General features: G+C 38.6%; 1 long non-coding RNA gene across 2 annotated transcripts in view; it reads left to right on the forward strand.

The window, feature by feature from the left end:
• The window catches only part of LOC144827681 (uncharacterized), a 4,524-nt gene extending 2,122 nt beyond the window's left edge, over nucleotides 1–2,402 (forward strand). Inside the window, exons 2-4 of one of the 2 annotated variants that reach the window (XR_013610303.1) lie at nucleotides 430–628; nucleotides 1,351–1,576; nucleotides 2,101–2,402. This is a non-coding gene — a long non-coding RNA (uncharacterized LOC144827681). Of the gene's footprint in view, nucleotides 1–426; nucleotides 629–1,350; nucleotides 1,577–2,100 lie in introns of both variants that reach the window. The other variant, XR_013610302.1, reaches the window with a different exon arrangement.
• Nucleotides 2,403–3,784: the final 1,382 nt, after the last annotated feature.

The raw sequence follows: 3,784 nt of genomic DNA on the forward strand, positions 1-3,784 counted from the left end.
TTTGCGTTTGCCACCTCGCTCCATCAGTAGCAGGCATCTGACTCTCTATGCATCTGTGGGGATAGGTAACTTGATTTCCCGTCACAAACCCCAGTGTGAAAGTTTACTTATTAATAGTTCTTCTATTTCTCTCATAATGCCTCTACTTTGCTATTACTATTTGTCCTGAGCAGCAAGACCTAAGCATACACTCTGGCTCCCCAAAAATAAAGTTGATTATTAGGTAATTTCCTCAATGGCCTTCAGTACATGCCCAAACACTTCTTTGTAGTCCAAAATCTAGGCATATTAGATAGAAATTGCACCAGGTCAGTGTACTTTTTGAGGTGCTTTTCTCCAATTAAATCTGTAAATCACTTTGATATGCTTTGTATTTTACCTCTGAAACTTAAACCACACAAACTAATTCCTGATTTTTATATCTAGCAGGACATAATCATGGTTTCATTCAACGTCCTGTTTTTCATTTGCGATCATTCTGTGTGTGTTTGAAAAGATGGTGACTTCCTGCTTTTGGACAATCCTGTGGAAGTTCTTTGTAAATGGCTGGTCGAAAATCTAGATGAAGCTGGTCGGACAATCACCGAAGAGAGAGATTTTAAAGCTACGTTTCTGTCCCAATCATCTGGTAAGCACAATAAGTAAACCTTTATAATAAGTTTGCAACTGCAGGATAATGGTACAAATTACCAACCTGTTTCAGTAAAAGCCTAGATTTGTGATGAATTAATCCAATAATGGACAGTAAAAATGAACATGCATATCCTCACATATGCCTTGGATTGCTCTCCAGAGACAAATGTAACACTTATGAAAAGGGCGGAAACGTTTACCTTGTGGCACTACTATAAGGCAGCCATTTCTGGATAAACCATTTTATTAAGGCAACTTTTTTCAGGAGGTTCAAGTTCAGGCTTACAATGTATACTGTCTATTAAGGAAAACTTACTTGGTTATGGATAGATTGTACATTTGTCCTTTATTATCAATACCTCTTTATATATTATGGCTAGTGTGTGAAGATATATTGCAAGTGGTCAATGTGTTATCTGTTTTGAAGTTTATATGTTAATATATATTTTTTCTCTTGCTTTTTTTTAGTGAAGAAACAGTGTCTAATGATTCAGGATATTTTTCAAGAGATAATTGCAAGCTATTCTGGCACTTTGAAATCTTTCTGCATTCAATGTTTTAAATATGGCTGCTTTATACTGTTGGAGGGAACCTAGCAAATATTACATTGTTAGCCATGTATAGATGCCAACTCAAAAAACCACTCTTCCTATGTATATTTTTAAAATATGTAACCTAACATGATGGCAAATAGTTAATAGTTGTGTTATTTTGCAGACTGATATGCAGCAGTTGGTGAAGGACTCAAATGATCCTTCACGGTTCAAAGATATTCTCGTTCCAAAGCGGAAATTGCACAAGCTCTTGGAGGAAGCCAAGGCAGCTCAGGACAGTGCAGGTTTTCTTCTCAATGGTATCGGCGAAATACTTTCTGCAAAAGGTGTAACGGAGGCTCGTGCTTGAACAGCTGTGCTTGATGAGGAGAAGGTCAATGCATTATTTGGTAAGATATTACAAATGTTCAAAGTAACATTCATTCAATCTTGGATTGCGAAAATTCATTATTATACATGGTACATGGTGTTAAAGGTTTGCATGTGTGGTCTGGTATCATATAATGGTAAGATGACTCAATCATTACTCAACAGATGTCTGCAAAAGAGCAATGGGGGGCTTGTAATTATTAACAATGTGTGCTGAGTTTGTGCTTCAAATCTGGCACAAAGCCATGAGTTGTGATTTTATTTCTAAATCTGTGGTCCAGGTGAGGGGCTCAAACTGGATGAATGGGTGATGGCAAACTGAACTTATAAAATACTGTGCTTGCAGCTTTTATTTAGCCACATGTGCCTCTTTGACCAAGTGCCCTTAATGTTAGACTTATGAACCCTTGTAACCCTAACAATATCTCATCTGGCACTCTATATGAAATAATGGAACAAACTTTTTAAAGGAAGCTCAGCCCTATTAAAATCTAAAAATAGTTGTGGTAACATGATACTGATGTATGTTATTTTATTTTTCCAGAGTTTATGAAGTCTGTGTGCAGTACCAACGGCTGGCCATCACTGGACTACAGAAGTATGAGAAGGAAGCTTGCGATAAAGATTTGCAATGCTAGGAGAGGATTAAAGAAAACTCCGAATCTAGAATCAAACTACTAAGTTGCTGGTTTCCGTTAAGCAATTTGTTCTGGTTGCAGTAGCCTGGCCTTTTTTCCCTCCTTTTTTTCCTGGACTATTTTCTGGATTTTTCCTCTTGTTCGGTATCCTGGCACCCATGGGGCTAAATATGTGCTTGCGATAAATAAAATTACATGTTGACACATACCTTTTGAACATTTTTCATTTCACCACTGTTTGGTTTAGTCTTTTGCCACTGGTCACCATGTCAAACAGCTTCAAATAATGCTCTGTACCTCAAAATAAGGCAAGTCCCAGTGAGTCAGGAGTATGGGAGTAGCAGCACGCGTAAACAGTAGCGGCTCGTATAGGGCGTGCTGTGGGGAGGGGAAGGGTAGCAAACATGGACATACGCGGAACGGAGGAATGTAATTACTTTCCTTCATTCTGTTGTATGTCCGTGTTTGCTACCCTGCCCCTCTCCGCCCGTGCCACCGCCCTGTTGCACGCCCTATGCAAGCCGCTATTGGTTGTAACTCTTATCTGAATGCAAAGTATAACATTCTTGCAGACCTCTACTTTTGTATGAAGGTGCTTGTGGTATTTCTGCTGCAGAAACCCAGCTAAAATTGCATTTTTCAGATTTATTTTAAACAGGTATCTACCTCTCACTGTAGAATTAAAAAGTAATCTTTCCAAAGCAGGAGAAAATTATCTGTTAATTAGGACCAGGTTTAGAGAAGTTTTGCGTTTGGTTTTCTTGTTTTATAATGCAGACCTGAATCAAAATCCTTTTCAGGATTTACAAATCGACAACACTCATCAAAAATGGGAAAGGTTCCACGTTTGTCTAGACATAGTATATTTGGGGTACCAGAACGGTACCCTTCAGTACAAAACCCAGGCTAGACTCTCAGACAACATTGCATTCTAGTGCAGTGGTGTTAGAGAGAGGGATAGACATGCCACTTCCCTGCTCTCTCCCTGTTATGCAACACAGCCAATTAGGGTGCTGCACTGCGTTCAGGGACAGTTTTATAAATCCGTGCCTTACTTTATAACTTGTGGCATTTCAAACTATTCTTGGTATTGTGTAAAAAAGGCATATCACATCAAAGTGGCCTGTTTTTGACAGGAAAGTACATCTAACAGGTGGTCTGCAAAATGTTTTCCTACCAGCAAATCCATAGTCCTAAACTAGTAGGGAATACTGGCAGTCGGGTAACATGCTCCTAACATGGAATTGTCAAGGTGTAACTCAACTGTAATGATTTATTAATGATTCTAAATTATTAATTAGATCTGGGAGTAATCCACTCTTAGCCTTCAGTTGGTTTAAAATATTCCAAGAGTATTTAAAGTAATCCATGCTCATTTTTGGGTTGGCATTAAATCATCCTAGCGTAATCAACACTGAAAATATAATGGGGCCATTCTGATGTAATCAATAGCCATCCTGAAGCTGTCATAGGATCATCCAGGAATAATCCACACTCATCCAGAAATTGCCATTGGGATCATTCCAGTGTAATCCACTTCCATCCTGGAGCGGTTATAGGATCATCCTGGAATAATTGACGGTCATCCTT

Source organism: Lissotriton helveticus, chromosome 4_1, assembly GCF_964261635.1.
Source record: "Lissotriton helveticus chromosome 4_1, aLisHel1.1, whole genome shotgun sequence".
Taxonomy (NCBI): Eukaryota; Metazoa; Chordata; class Amphibia; order Caudata; family Salamandridae; genus Lissotriton; species Lissotriton helveticus.